The 15,536-nt window shown below is 48.4% G+C and overlaps 1 pseudogene; it reads left to right on the plus strand.

The window, feature by feature from the left end:
* Positions 1 to 2,267: 2,267 nt before the first annotated feature.
* Positions 2,268 to 4,221, plus strand: LOC121291310 (annotated as a pseudogene).
* The last annotated feature ends 11,315 nt before the right edge of the window (positions 4,222 to 15,536 follow it).

Genomic DNA, 15,536 nt, shown 5'->3' on the forward strand with positions numbered 1-15,536 from the left:
AAACGCTGCCAAGGTTTAAACCACGCATGACAACATAGTCAGAGATGCCATTACTTACCTAATCACACAATAGGCCCACATCACCCAACACTGATCAGGAATGAGGTGCAACACCCTTAAATGCACACAATCATTGCAACATAATGATCATTCATCAGACATGAATTAGGTGCAATGAAACATATATTTGCAAGTGGAAAATATACATGTAATAAAATGACATCTGTGCCACCTTTGTGCCAATAAAATGTTTTCATCTTTCTATGCCTGCCCTATGTCCAGATGTAACCCTGAAATCCACAGTTGAGGTGGAGGCAGCCTGATGAGTGCTATGCAGTTGTCCTCTGGTGGTCTGAGGCCTAGAGGACCTCAGCCTGCTGAGGGTCTCCTGCTCAGGTGCAGGTGCATCCTCCTCAGCCTCACCTGTTAGAGGTGATGGGGTCACTGGCAGAGGAGAGGTGGATCAGACGCAAACCCTTGGATGGCTCTGGGATGACTCCCCGGGGTGCCTTGCTGGCACCCCTCCTCCCTGTCAGAGTATGAAGGCACCTCCCTGACTCGAGGTGCCTCATCCCCCTCTCGCCTAGCCACTGCTACACTGCACCCATGGCTGGAGAACAGGTCCGAGTGCATATCCATCAGGCATTGTGCACTCAGCTGGACCTGGATCTCCAAGACAGATGCCACACTCTTCATGGAGGCAGCCAAGTGCTCGCATGGTGGAGTCATGACATCAGACAGAACATGGAAGGACTCCTGCAGCCTTTATACAAATCTGTGCATAGCCTCTGACCTGATGTTCCCCTCCCTGTTTCTGCAACCCCAGGAGGTTTGCTATGGCCGAATCCAGAGGCTGGTCATCTGCACTGGGCTCAGCATGGTCTGGTCTCCAGCAGCCCTCCAAGTAACAGAGCCCTCAGCTATCACATCCTCTGTCAGCTGCAGCCACGTATCAGTGAGGAGCTCATCAGATTGGGAGCCCGAGCCTAATCTGGGACATACACCCACAGAGGTGAATGTCTCTGTGCTGGTGGAGGCTCCAGGGGAATGCTGCAGTGGTGCATCCTCTGAGGATTCCGCTTCGATAACCTCAAGAGGTGGAGGTGGAGCTGAGGGGAGGATCTCAATGCCTCTTTCTCTTGGTCCTTGTTCCAGGACCTGCATTGAAGAACACAAAGCACTAGCGTAGTTAAACACAATCCCCTTGCCCACCTAAGTTTCATGTGTTAATTCTGCATGTACAGTGGTCAGCAGAAGACTGGAAGCAACCTCACTGGCCTCTCCCTCGGCACACTCTTGGTCATGGTCCTCCCCCATCAGTCCTGTGACCTCCTCCTCAGCTGAAGTGAGGAGTCTCAAGTCAATGAGCCCTCCTCCTGTCTCCCCTCACTCACAGTGATTGTGCGCTCGTTTCTCCTGCAGACTGACATTGAATTGGATTTCATCCCAAAGGGTCCATAACTAGTAAATTAAGCATGCACGCCTATGACATGTGTCCTCCTGTAGTCACCCTAGTTAGTGTTACACACACACACACACACACACACACACACACACACACACACACACACTGTCCTGCAGTGGTTTACCTTGCAGAACATGAAATGGCTCTCATATTCAGTCCACTATTCCATCTGGTGGGGAGGCTTGCAATCCTAACTCCTGCCTAGCATCTGCACTCGCAGATCTACATTGCTGGCTGCCCTTATGAGTGCCAGCCTGCAGTGAATACTAAGTGCCATTTACCCTTGCAGCGTGCAGTAGATCGTTCATTCTTTTGTGGCACATCATCCAGGCTCACTGACCAGTGCTGCCACCTCTACCCAGGCAGCCTTAGTCAGGTGGGAGGGCCTCGTGCTGTCATCCCTGGGAAACAGAACTTCACGCCTTCCCAAACAGCCTGGAGGAGGATCTGCGGAAGACATCACTAAACCGCAGGGCCACCCTCCTTCTGCGGTCTGACATTCTACACAGACTGGGAGAGGGGGATGGAGGGGGTTGAGGAAATCCAAAAAGGGGGCAGGTGATGAGGGGGCAGTAATTGCAGCCTCGACAACAGCGAGAATGATACACCTGGTTTGCAGAGAATAAATGAGTGTCCGGGCGCCCTTTAAACATGGCACCTGGACCTTCGCCCACCGTCCTCCCAGGAGGTAATGGTGGGGGCATCAGCTCCCCGCCTGCCCCGCCACAACATTCACCACGCGCCTCGCGCATATGCATCTAATTAGCTGGTCACTGCGGACTGTGCGAAGGTTAAAGTCATAATGGCAGAGGACGAGAAAGCAGGAGCTGGCAAGAAAGGCACCAAGAAAATCATTAAGAAGGTCCCACCGAAGAGCGGCATGAAGAGGAAGAAAGCCAGGAAAGAGAGTTACTCCATCTACATCTACAAAGTGATGAAGCAGGTTCACCCGGACACCGGCATCTCCTCTCAGGCCATAAGCATCATGAACTTGTTCATCAACGACATTTTTGAGCACATCACGGGTGAGGCTTCCCTCCTGGCCCACGACAACAAGTGGCAGATCATCAGATCCTGGGAGATCCAGACCGCCTGCTGCTGCCCGGGGAACTGGCCAAGCACGCTGTGTCGGAGGGCACAAAGGTGGTGACTAAATACACCAGCTCCAAGTAAAACTCGACAAATCCAATCCCGGTGTCGAACTTCTACTCGAGAACGGAAGGTCCTGCCTGTTAGCTCCCTTCAAGGAGATCAGTGTTTTGGAACCATCTGCCTTGTGAAATTGAAGCTCTATCCATCACAGCTTCTATTAAACACTTCAGTCCATATATTGTCAAGTTCAGGCATTGCCCTGTGTCCTCACAGACAGCAAACTTTATGTACAGGCCTTTGAGAAACTACAAGGGGAGAATTTTCTGTTAGTCCCCATGTCACTTCCTTCCTTCCCTCAGTCAGTCGTTACCACATCTTTGTCAGACACCTAGTTGGATCCATGAACATCCCTTCAGATTTTGCAAGGTGAAGTGCACCTTGCTGTGAGGGCCCCATGTGTTAATTCTGTTTCTTCATGCATCAGACCTCAAAGTCCACTGTTCAGTGGGTATCCACATTGTGTCAGGCTCAATGAAACTGTGCAGAATTTTCCATGCCCACTGCTGTCGGGCATGCTCAGTGGCATGAGTGGATAAGGCCAAAAATTGTCTTCACGACATCATGAAACCAGTTTGCAATCGTCTGCTCAGCTTGTCAATGGCAGGCCGCGTTTCCTGCCATTGGATGTCGGGGACCTCATTGTAATAAATCTGCATATCATTATAAGGCTAGCCCACCAGAGTTGACGTGGCAGGTGAATCAGAGCCCGCCCGCCATGGAAATGGCGTGTTCCCGGGAATGCATAATTAATGCAGCAGGTTTGGGACGATATGGCTTGAAAAGCCGCTGTGTGGCTGATGGGTAAAATGTCGTTTTACCTGCCCACTACCACACTTAGTGCAAACCTGGAGCAATTCGCCTTCTCTTTCACAAGTAGGCCAGCATGACCAGCTATCCAGTCTGAATGCCCCCTCTATCATCACGCCCGTGCCCACCTGTTGCAAGGCACCCGCCCTTCAAAGAAGCTTACCAACATTTGCGATGTTAAATGCTACCTCCATATTGATACCATTGCATGAGATGGTTTGATTGTTGTTCGGCACAGTGAACCCCTTGTCCCCGCCAGAGAATGCGTTATCATTCCACATCATGTTCTGGAAGGCCTATCACTGCTCTCCACCTACATCTTGGTCACCCATCTTGTCATCAGCTCAAATTGATCACCCACCAATACTTCTATGTGCTTGACATGGATGCCTCCACAGTTCCACCTCGCTGCCACACTTTGCATTGCCCTCCAGCACATCGTCATCCCTCAGTCTTTGAGTGACCCTCTGGAGGTGGCTGGCATCTCATATGCTGCTGTGAGTGACAACGCATTTTAGTTGAGAGTGTGTCACTTCTTACATTCCCACTTGCACCATTGCCAATGAACAACACAGCACCTTGAGGGATGCTTTCCTCCAGTTGTGCATTGGGCTTCATCCACTGAATGGTCCCCTAGCTGTTTATACAGACTGATCCTGGGTTTCCCATCCTATTAGGAGACAAGCTACATTACCATTGAGCTCAGGAGATTGAAGAACCCCAACAAGAACCCAGTAGCAGAGAAGGCGGAGCAGAAATTGGAGAATGAGTTTCCACGCCAAATGGCAGCCCTATGACATCTTTGGCCCAGTCCAACTCCAGTGCACGACTCAACTCAGGTCTTCGTTCTCAGGGCCTTTCTGCTAGAGAGTTATGGACACAGAGAGGCCAGTTCACCGATGTTCAGACTCCTCTCTCTGAAAAATGTGTAATTGAGACTCGTTATAGGCTCCATCAGGCTAATTATCCACACAGACAGAGGTCCAAGGCCCTCCTAGGAGTGCCACCAACACTCGCCCCAGTTGATGTTGACAATCTGGTCTCCTTCACACTGATCGCAACCAGTCACAGGCCCGACAACACTATTTGGTTACCTCTGTTGATGGCGGCTGTTGCCATATTTGCCAATTCATCAGTTCCCAGCTCCTTAGCAAAATTTATCGAATCAAAGGATCTGAATGTTACAAGGTCCCTTCCTTCTGCACTGGTTCTGCAATCGGCTCCACTTTTGGCCATGGGCCCACCCGACTGGCCTATTCCTGCAAACCCCAACATACCAGCTGAGCTGTTAAGTATCTGAATAGCATCTACCTATGCAAAGTATTCATTTAATGCCTCAGCCATTGCCTTTCATTCATGTGTAAATTCCGTTTTAGGTCCCTAATCGGCCCTACTCCTCCTTTTACCACCCTTTTACTATTTATATGCCTATAGAAGATTTTGGGATTACCCTTTATGTTGGCTGCCAGACTTTTCTCATAATCCCTCTGTGCTTCTCTAATATGCTTTCTCATCTCCCCTCTGAACCTTCTGCATTCCTCTTGGTTATCAATTGTATTTTCTACTTGACACCTGTCCTAAGCACACTTCTTCTTTATCTTAACTTAAATCTCCTTTTTCATTCAGGGAGCTCTGGACATGTTTGCCCTACCTTTCCCTTTTGATGGAATATACCTTGACTGTGCCCGAACCAATTCTTTTTTGAAAGTGGCCCATTGTTGAGCTACAGTTTCTCCTGCCAATCTTCCATTCCAGTCTACCTGACCCAGCTCCGTTCTTGCCCCATCAAAGTCGGCTCTTGTCCATTTAATTATGCTTACTCTGGGTTGCTTATTGTCCTTTTCTATCATCATCTTAAAACATACAATATAATGATCACTGTCTCATAATTGCTCCCCCACTGACACCTGATCTACTTGGCCCACCTCAGTTCCAAGAACCAGGTCCAACAATGTGTCTTTTCTTGTTGGATTGGTCACATACTGCTGTAGAAAATTCTCCTGAACACAGTCTAGGAACTTATGCCCCTCTGTGCCCTTTACACTACCATTGTCCCAGTCTACATTTGGGTAATTAAAGTTCCCATTATAATTGCTCTAAAATCACAGAATCACACAGAATCACACAGTGCAGAAGAGGCCCTTCGGCCCATCAAGTCTGCACTTGGCCCATAGTCTTGAATATTATGACGTACCAAGTGCTCATCCAGGTACTTTTTAAAGGATAAAAGCAGAAAACTGCGGATGGTGGAAATCCAAAATAAAAACAAAAATAAAAATACCTGGAAAAACTCAGCAGGTCTGACAGCATCTGCGGAGAGGAACACAGTTAACGTTTCGAGTCCGTATGACTCTTCAACAGAACTAAGGAAAAATAGAAGAGAGGTGAAATATAAACTGGTTTAAGTGGGGGTTGGGGGGGGTGGTGGGGGGTGTTATCCCTGCACCATCTTTCCAGCCACGGATTTATCTGCCTTATCCTCCTAAATCTGTACTCACTGGCACGTGGCACTGGGAGCAATCCGGAGATCACTACATTAGAGGTCCTGCTTGCTAATTTTCGACTTAGCTCCCTAAATTTTGGTTGCAGGACCTCATCCTCCTTCCTACCTAAGTCATTGGTCCTAATGTGGATCACGACTTCTGGCTGATCACCCTCCCAACATGATGGAGGGGATCCTCAACATGAAGATGGAACTTCCACAAGGGCTGTGCAGTGGTCACTCCTACCATCATAGCTTGTTTGATTTTCACAGGTTAGGCAGCATCTGTGGATGGAGAGGCAGAGTTGAAATTTCAGGTCAATGTTCTTTCATCAGAACTGGGAAAAGTTAGAGATGTAAAAGGTTTTGAGCAATGGGCAGGTCGAATAAGGACAAAAGGAAGGTCTGTGATAGACTGGAAGACAGGAGAGATTGAATGATAGAAAAGTTAGTCCTCCAGGCCAAAGGGAATGGTGATGGGGCAAGAAAATAAACAAGGAGACAAATGAAAAACAGAATTACGTGGAAAAATTCAGCAGGTCTGGCAGCATCGGCGGAGAAGAAAAGAGTTGATGTTTCAAGTCCTCATGACCCTTCAACAGAACTGATCTTTCTTTACAAGGAGAGGGAAATATAAGCTGGTTTAAGGTGTGGGGGGTGGAGGGGGGCGGGGGTGTTAGGATAGGAGCAGATCATCAAAAGATGTCACAGACAAAAGAACAATAGAACACAGAGCTGTTAAAGTTGGTGATATTATCTAAATGAATGTGCTAATTAAGAATGGATGGTAGGGCACTCAAGGTATAGCTCTAGTGGGGGTGGGGGAGCATAAAAGATTTAACAATAATGGAAATAGGTGGGAAAAGAAAAATCTATATAAATTATTGAAAAAGAGAAAAAAAAACAAAAGGAATGGGGAAGAAACAGAAAGGGGGTGGGGATGGAGGAGGGAGCTCAAGACCTAAAGTTGTTGAATTCAATATTCAGTCCGGAAGGCTGTAGAGTGCCTAGTCGGAAGATGACGTGCTGTTCCTCTAGTTTGCGTTGGGCTTCACTGGAACAATGCAGCAGGCCAAGGACAGACATGTGGGCAAGAGAGCAGGGTGGAGTGTTAAAATGGCAAGCGACAGGGAGGTTTGGGTCATTCTTGCGGACAGACCACAGGTGTTCTGCAAAGCGGTCGCCCAGTTTACGTTTGGTCTCTCCAATGTAGAGGAGACCGCATTGGGAGTAATGAATACAGTAGACTAAGTTGGGGGAAATGCAAGTGAAATGCTGCTTCGCTTGAAAGGAGTGTTTGGGCCCTTGGATGGTGAGGAGAGAGGAAGTGAAGGGGTAGGTGTTACATCTTTTGCGTGGGCATGGGGAGGTGCCATAGGTGGGCGTTGAGGAGTAGGGGGTAATGGAGGAGTGGACCAGGGTGTCCCGGAGGGAACGATCCCTACGGAATGCCGACAGAGGGGGTGAAGGGAAGATGTGTTTGGTTGGTGGCATCATGCTGGAGTTGGCGGAAATGGTGGAGGATGATCCTTTGAATGCGGAGGCTGGTGGGGTGATAAGTGAGGACAAGGGGGACCCTATCATGTTTCTGGGAGGGAGGAGAAGGCATGAGGGCAGATGCGCGGGAGGTGGGCTGGACACGGTTGAGGGCCCTGTCAACGACTGTGGGTGGAAAACCTTGGTTAAGGAAGAAGGAAGACATGTCAGAGGAACTGTTTTTGAAGGTAGCATCATCGGAACAGATGCAATGGAGGTGAAGGAACTGAGAGAATGGGATGGAGTCCTTACAGGAAGCGGGGTGTGAGGAGCTGTAGTCGAGGTAGCTGTGGGAGTCGGTAGGCTTGTAATAGAGATAAAAACAAAAAAACTGCGGATGCTGGAAATCCAAAACAAAAACAGAATTACCTGGAAAAACTCAGCAGGTCTGGCAGCATCAGCGGAGAAGAAAAGAGTTGACGTTTCGAGTCCTCATGACCCTGTCGAAGGGTCATGAGGACTCGAAACATCAACTCTTTTCTTCTCCGCCGATGCTGCCAGACCTGCTGAGTTTTTCCAGGTAATTCTGTTTTTGTTTAGGCTTGTAATAGATATTGGTGGACAGTCTATCACCAGATATTGAGACAGAGAGGTCAAGGAAGGGAAGGGAAGTGTCAGAGATGGACCACGTGAAAATGATGGAGGGGTGGAGATTGGAAGCAAAATTAATAAATTTTTCCAAGTCCCAACGAGAGCATGAAGCAGCACTGAAGTAATCATTGAAGGACCGGAGAAAGAGTTGTGCAAGGGTGCCGGAGTAGGACTGGAACCAGGAATGTTCCACATACCCCATAAAGAGACAGGCATGGCTGGGGCCCATGCAGGTACCCATAGCCACACCTTTTATTTGGAGGAAGTGAGAGGAGTTGAAGGAGAAATTGTTCAGTGTGAGAACAAGTTCAGCCAGACGGAGGAGAATAGTGGTGGATGGGGATTGTTCGGGCTTCTGTTCGAGGAAGAAGCTAAGGGCCCTCAGACCATCTTGGTGGGGGATGGAGGCTTAGAGGGATTGGACGTCCATGGTGAAGAGGAAGCAGTTGGGGCCAGGGAACTGGAAATTGTTGATGTGATGTCAGGTGTCAGAGGAATCATGGATGTAGGTGGGAAGGGACTGGACAAGGGGAGAGAGAAGCGAGTCAAGATAACGAGAAATGAGTTCCGTGGGGCAGGAGCAAGCTGACACGATTGGTCTACCGGGACAGTTCTGTTTGTGGATTTTGGGTTCCGCTGACATGTCCTCCTTCTTCCTTAACTGAGGTTTTCCACCCACGGTCATTGACAGGGCCCTCAACCGTGTCCGGCCCATCTCCCGCACATCCGCCCTCATGCCTTCTCCTCCCTCCCAGAAACATGATAGGGTCCCCCTTGTCCTCACTTATCACCCCACCAGCCTCCGCATTCAAAGGATCATCTTCCGCCATTTCCGCCACCCGAGGTTGGGCGACTATCAGGTTGGAAGCTGTGGGAGGAAGATCCCCAGAGGAAATGAGGTCAATGACAGTCCTGGAAACAATGGATTAGAATCTCTCTCTCCCTGAACTTACTGCATTCAATTCTCTCAGGTCCAACCCTGACATTGTCATCAAACCCGCTGACAAGGGTGGTGCTGTTGTTGTCTGGCGCACTGACCTCTACCTCGTGGAGGCTGAGCGTCAACTCGCAGACACTTCCTCCCACCTCTCCCTGGACTATGACCCCACCACTGAACATCAAGCCCTTAGCTTCTTCCTCGAACAGAGGCCCAAACAATCGCCATCCACCACTACTCTCCTCCGTCTGGCTGAACTTGTTCTCACACTGAACAATTTCTCCTTCAACTCCTCTCACTTCCTCCAAATAAAAGGTGTGGCTATGGGCCCCAGCTATGCCTGTCTCTTTATGGGGTATGTGGAATATTCCTTGTTCCAGTCATACTCCGGCCCCCTTCCACAACTCTTTCTCTGGTACATCGATGATTACTTCGGTGCTGCTTCATGCTCTTGTCGGGCCTCCGTCGCATCTGTTCCGATGATGCTACCTTCAAAGACAGTTCCGCTGACATGTCCTCCTTCTTCCTTAACTGAGGTTTTCCACCCACGGTCACTCACAGGGCCCTCAACCGTGTCCGGCCCATCTCCCGCACATCCGCCCTCATGCCTTCTCCTCCCTCCCAGAAACATGATAGGGTCCCCCTTGTCCTCACTTATCACCCCACCAGCCTCCGCATTCAAAGGATCATCTTCCGCCATTTCCGCCAACTCCAGCATGATGCCACCACCAAACACATCTTCCCTTCACCCCCCCCGTCGGCATTCCATAGGGATCGTTCCCTCCGGGACACCCTGGTCTACTCCTCCATCACCCCCTACTCCTCAACCCCCACCTATGGCACCTCCCCACGCAAAAGATGTAACACCTGCCCCTTCACTTCCTCTCTCCTCACCGTCCAAGGGCCCAAACACTCCTTTCAAGCGAAGCAGCATGTCACTTGCATTTCCCCCAACTTTGTCTACTGCAGCATTGCTCCCAATGCGGTCTCCTCTATATTGGAGAGACCAAATGTAAACTGGGCGACCGCTTTGCAGAACACCTGTGGTCTGTCCGCAAGAATAACCCAAACCTCCCTGTTTCTTGCCATTTTAACACTCCACCCTGCTCTCTTGCCCACATGTCTGTCCTTGGCCTGCTGCATTGTTCCAGTGAAGCCCAACGCAAACTGGAGGAACAGCACCTCATCTTCTGACTAGGCACTCTACAGTCTTCCAGACTGAATATTGAATTCAACAACTTTAGATCTTGAACTCCCTCCTCCATCCCCACCCCCTTTTTGTTTCTTCCCCCTTCCTTTTGTTTTTTTTTCTCTTTTTCAATAATTTATATCGATTTTTCTTTTTCCACCTATTTCCATTATTTTTATGTCTTTTATGCTCCCCCACCCCCACCAGAGCTATACCTTGAGTGCCCTACCATCCATTCTTAATTAGTACATTCATTTAGATAATATCACCAACTTCAACACCTCTGTGTTCTTTTGTTCTTTTGTCTGTGACATCTTTTGATGATCAGCTCCTATCCTAACACCCCCACCCCCCTCCACCCCCCACACCTTAAACCAGCTTATATTTCCCTCTCCTTGTAAAGAAAGATCAGTTCTGTTGAAGGGTCATGAGGATTCGAAACGTCAACTCTTTTCTTCTACGCCAATGCTGCCAGATCTGCTGAGTTTTTCCAGGTAATTCTGTTTTTGTTTTGGATTTCCAGCATCCGTAGTTTTTTGTTTTTATCTCAAGGAAACAAAAGACGTGTCTTTTGTGAGCTACTGACTGAAAGAAAAATTAAAAGAAATACCGGAATTTGCAAAGATAAGGAAGTAAAATGGGGTAAAAGATTAGGGTCTGGAACTGAATGTTGAGTCCTGAAGGCTGTAAGATACCTAATCAAAAGATGAGGTCCTATTTCTTAAGCTTACATTGAGCTTCACTAGAACAATCTAGCAGACCGTGGTCAGAGAGGTCAGAGTAAGAGTAAGGTGGAGAATTAAATTGACAGGTCACTGGAAGATCAGGTTCATCCGTCCAGACTGAATGGACTGAATGCAAAGTGATCTCCCAATCTGCATGTGGTCTCCTCGGTGTAGGGGAGACCACATTGTGAGCAAAGAATACTGTAGACTAGATTGAATGAAGTACATGTAAATCACTGCTTCATCTGGAAAGAGTGTTTGGGTCTTTGGACAATGAGGAGAGAGCAGCTAAAATGGCAGTTGTTACATCTCCTGCATTTGCATGGAAAAGGTACTATGGGAAGGGGATGGGTCTACCTTTTTTAAAAGTTCTTACCTCTACTCTGGTATCAATGGCACACAACAACTTGGATATAGTTTCCACTTTATGTGGTACATCTTTATTAAACCACTAAACAATAGTACATACTCACAATAATACCAGTTGCTTATCTTTCCTGTGAGCCCCAGTGGTCAATCCCCTGATGACCCCTCCATATGTGACTTCTGAGTGAGTGATCTAGTCACTCTAACCACTGCAGCAATAATGTCGCTGTGGGTTCGTTTTTTATACCTTTTTCGCAATGGCCCTGTGCCATATAAGGTAATACCTGGTTTTAATTATCCTTTCCAATATAAGACAGTGAGTCCATAGTTACTTGTCCAGATGTGTTCTATATGGACCCCTCTCAGGAATTTTAAGGTTCTCGCTTGAATTAACAGAGCCAGCCTGACTCCACACTGTTATCTCGAACACTGTTATCAATCTCCAAAGCTCGAGCGCAGGAGGCATGTTTATTAGCCCTAAAGGGGGAAGTCTGTATCTTTGTCCTGATGCAAGAACTTCTGCAGTTTAATTCAGTTTTCAGGATTTGTTAATTCTAGCAAGGTTTTGTCTTGGCTAAATTACCCATCCTGCCATGAGTCTTCATACCCACAATGCAGTTCTTCAAGTGTCATTGGCTGTGGTTCTCCTTTCACCTCGATGTTCCATGTTACACTATGAGACAAACTCTGCACACAGGACTACATCACAACCGGTCTACATTAATTAATGTAAAAGAAATAAAGAAACAGTTACATGGTTAAAAAGTGATTATACATTAAAAGGATTAATGACATGTTAGCTTGCAGACCACACACTGCATACTTCCCTTTCCAAAGGATTGGAGACTGAACCTGCTGTGGGTCTCTCTGCTGCTGTTAATATTGAGGGTGATTGTAGAATCTAGTGCAGCCTCTGCCTAATGTGATGCAGGAGTGGGGCCATAACCTGACCCATTCCCATTGCAGTTCAGTGAGAAACTACATCATCCAACACAGCCCAACCTAGTCAACATGCTGGCCTTTGTCCAATGCCTTGATGATGTGTGTGGATAGACCGAAAGAGCAATGAGTAACAGTCATCAATGATATCGGCAGCTCCAAGGAAACTTTGGGAATTCCTTGATGGTGAGGGAAGGCTCTATTCAGGGCATTAGGGAATTCACTGTCCTCGCTGGCAATGGTCCCTGAATCATTCCCAGTGCCGAGTCACCATCATCCTTCATGTTATCATCCCCTGTGGCCCATCGGCCCATCACACAGAGTGCAGTGAGTTGATTGGACACTTCAAGTAGTTCTGCCTCAACAAGGGGCTCCAACCCTTCCCCACCCAGCTCTCACCACCCCCCCCCCACCCCCCCCCCACCAAACCCCACTAGAATCTTTGATGGAGACGTTTTCTTTAGGGTCTTGCAGGAGATCTGGTCTTGGGGCAGCAATGGTCCCGGGCCCTCCTTTGCCCCTGGACAATGTAACTCAGGGCCTCGGCTGGATGGCGAAACTTGGAGCAAGACCATCCCCAATCCCAACAAGGCACATGGCACCATAGCCCCTCCCCTTCCCCACCACCACCAGCAAATGACCAATCACGATCATCATCATCAATTAGTCAAGACATTCCTGGGTGATGTCTGGTGCCAACAGGGCAGACTCAGCCTTGGTAGCTTTGTCCATTCAAACACTCAGCCTTGATGGTTACAAGCGGTGATAAATTCTCATCATACATGACTCTTCCAAAGGCTTAAACCCTCTCCCCAGTGATATGCAGCCTGAGCAGTGGGGTTAATCCTACATTCTGGAAGAGAGGACAGCCCCTGCTGCTGGTGTGAAGGAATGTGGGAAATTTGATCCATCATTAGCACCAGTTCCTCTCCCATAGAGAGATACTCCAATGCAGAATGATCCTCCTTTTTTCAGGTGTGGTCCCTCCCTTTCCTTCTGGGTGAGTGCAGATGGCGGAGACCTCCCTGCCTCTAGAGGTCTCCACCTCCACATTCTTCTTCTGTATAAGGAGCTGGATTTGTCCTGGAACATCCAGGAATACCACCTCCAGGTGCTTTTATTCGGACACCTCCTTCTTCCATAAGGACCATCCCTCCTTTCCGATGAATGCCTCTGCCATTGATCATGCAGCCTTCTCTCCTGACACAGGGATTGCACCAGCCCCTGCCACCTCAGCTTTTTTGCCAGCTGGGCACCAGGAAAGTTACTGTGGACATGCCCGGAAGGCAGTGCAAACCATTCAACATCCAGCAGAAATGGGTTGTGGTCCCCTGGGGTGGATTGTAGAAACCACACTCTGTTTCTTCTCCAGCAGCAGCTGGTTAAAGGAGATGATGAGATGGAGACTCACTTCACTGAGGGCAAGAAAACTCAATGGGCCTGATTTTCTGATCAGCAGTGACACTGTGTGCATTGCTGCTGTGTGCCGTGAAGATCTCTGCACACTTACCCTGTTTGAGGCACTTCCAGCTGGGACTTCCGATCCCGGCTGCAGCAGCAATGGATGAGCACAGACACCGACAGGAAACACCGGCAAAGAGAAGCAGCACAGAGGACATGCCCCCTTTTACTACATCAGCTGCTGTATTCAGGTAAGTTTTTAAATGTCTCAAAGGTTTTCAGCAGGTGGGTGAGTGAATGGCTGGGTGGGTGAACACATGGACGGGTCAGTGGGTGGGTGGTCAGTGGGTGAGTGAGTGGGTGAGTAAGCAAGTGGTTGGGCAGCTAAGTGGGTGGGTGGGTCAGTGGGTGAGCGAGCAAGTGGGTGGGTGGGTGAACTGGTGGGTGGGTTAGTGGGTGAGCGAGCAGGTGGGTGAATGAGTGAGTAAAGGAGCTGGTGAGCGCATGGGTGAGCAGGTGAGTGTGGGAGATGGTGGGTGGGTGGATGAGCGATTAAGTGAGTGAATGGGTGGGTGGGTGCGTGAGTGGGTGGGGAGTAAGTGGGTGTTGTAGTAGAAAGGGTTAACATATAGGATATGCTAATGTATGAAGTAAATGATGATGGAGCACTGACACTCATCAGCCATGTCTTAGACTCTCAAGAGAGAGAGGTTGGAATCATGCCTAGGAGCAACCTGCCTACTCTGTAACCTGTTTAGATGCAGTACTAATAAACAAGTGTTAATCAGTCATCAGAGTATGTCTACAGTCTGTCTAGGAACCAAGTCCCACGCCTAGAGTCCAAGACAGAAGGACCAAAACTCAGAACATGGTGGCAGCGATGGAGATGTCGATGTAAAAACACACTTTAGTGTTATTGAAGGAACCTCAGAGTGAAGAAACCTTTGAAAGCAGCTTGAGAAATTTTGGTGGTGGAAGGAAGCATCGTGGAGAGAGGTAACAAGGACCGTAGGTGGTGAGCAATCCCTGCCCTTGTCCTGCCCATTTGACTGTCTCGAGGGATCGCAGAGAGGCCAGCAGGGAAAGTTATGGAAACACCAATTTCTCTGGTACCAAGCAGCATCAGGGCTTCATGAAAAACAGACAAAACTTCATGTTAGTTCCTTTGTTTATGCAGTAGGTCCAATAGCAGATGATGCCCTCCTAAAGCAGAGTGTACAGAAGTCCATCACAGATCGTAATTGCAAAATTAAAGCCTTTGAAACCAAAGCAAAAATTTAGTAATTGGAAGGGCACGTTTTACCCAGCACTCATAATGACCTAGGGCATCGACTAAATTATTCCTGACAACCCAGATCGCCTTGTTAGTTTTTACAGATATGGGGCACTGAAGGACGAGCTAAACTGTGATCACATAATCAGGGGTGTTCGAAATGAGAAACTTTCTGACTTTCTGCAGCCAAAGATGATCTTACATTGGGTCAAGCGATTCAGAATGTGAGACAGGCCAAGCTTGGAGCATTTAATCGGTCTATAACTCATGACAACACCAAGGCTTCACATGACTTCATAGATTGGGTGGGCCCATGGGCAGCGGCCCTACCCCTTCCAACTCCTCCCCCATATGAAAGGCCGCCAATCAAACCATAAGGACAGGAACCTCCACACTGGTGGCCATTTTGAGATGCTTGCGTTGTGGTGTGAAAACCCAGCATAGAGAACAAGACTGCCCAGCAGGGGGCGTGGAATGCTTCAGTGTGGCAAAACTGGACATGTCAATTGCTAATCCGGCAATTTTGATCTATCACGACTCACTGGGGATAGTGCGCTGTAGTGTCAAGCCTCACTGCTGCCCGAGGCGTGACAAATGTGAGAAAGTTTAATCAGACCACCAAATTGCCCCAATTTTACCGAACAGTGTAATTTAATTTAATTTAGATTAACAG

The sequence above is a fragment of the Carcharodon carcharias genome, chromosome 19, assembly GCF_017639515.1.
Source record: "Carcharodon carcharias isolate sCarCar2 chromosome 19, sCarCar2.pri, whole genome shotgun sequence".
NCBI classification, from domain to species: domain Eukaryota; kingdom Metazoa; phylum Chordata; class Chondrichthyes; order Lamniformes; family Lamnidae; genus Carcharodon; species Carcharodon carcharias.